A 968-nucleotide genomic window follows, 5' to 3' on the forward strand; every position below is an offset into this window, starting at 1 on the left:
GATGAAATAATATCAAAAAATTTTGTGTAAAATTCGATAATTTTTCCAAATTTATTTTTCGATAACTTCAACTTCTATCAGACTAACATGCACTCCTTTCTCTACACTCGGTTTTTCATTTTTGGAAAACTAGTTTTGAAAATCCATTTCGAAAACTGCGTTTTTATTGAGCGGTTCTTATAAGCTTGAAGAATTGGAAAACTTCAAAATAAATTCACAGCTATTTTGACTTTTCAGCCAAAATTTCGGGATTTTCTATGGTTTCGGGGCTTTTTCCTATTTAGCGGAACACTCCCAGTTTTTTGACAATTAACAATTTTGAAATTAAAATTTGTAAGATTTAAAAATTTGCGTTGTTTGACCCAATTCGACTAGGAAGAATTTTGAATTCACTTTCAAAACCAGTTGTACCGCATCTGGTTAACGGCTGGCGCTCAAAACAATAAATTCAAATCGGTTGTTAGCTTATTTGTTAATAGTTTTTGATTTATTTATTTTATTTTCTTTGATTTTATTAAAAAGTAAAAAGTCGATCTTGAAAATAAGATCTGATATACATATATCATAATAAGCGAATGTTGTATTCCAACTTGCGGCGGTAGCTTATCCTTGCTACCACCACCTTCTTCTTGACATATCAAACTATACATATGCTCTCTCTCCCTCTCTATTTCTATTTTTTCTCTAACTCACTTGTCTCTAGCTACATACTTCACCTCGAGGCTTACTTTAAATTTTAGCGTTTCCATTTTTCATCTTCTTTTATTGATTTACAATTTTTATTAGCGTAAAAAAATAAAAATAAAAAATGTGGTAGTAGAAATTAATAGCTAAAGCGTTACTTATTTACTAGCTAACGCCTACTTATAAACGTATTCTCTATATAACGGTTTCGTTTAATTAAAAAAAAAAAAAAATAAACCAAAACAGAAATGGAATTTAACTGAAAAAAACGCAATATATTAATT

This window comes from Rhagoletis pomonella, unplaced genomic scaffold (genome assembly GCF_013731165.1).
Source record: "Rhagoletis pomonella isolate Grant_MI unplaced genomic scaffold, Rhpom_1.0 Rhpom_scaffold_00007, whole genome shotgun sequence".
Classification (NCBI taxonomy): domain Eukaryota; kingdom Metazoa; phylum Arthropoda; class Insecta; order Diptera; family Tephritidae; genus Rhagoletis; species Rhagoletis pomonella.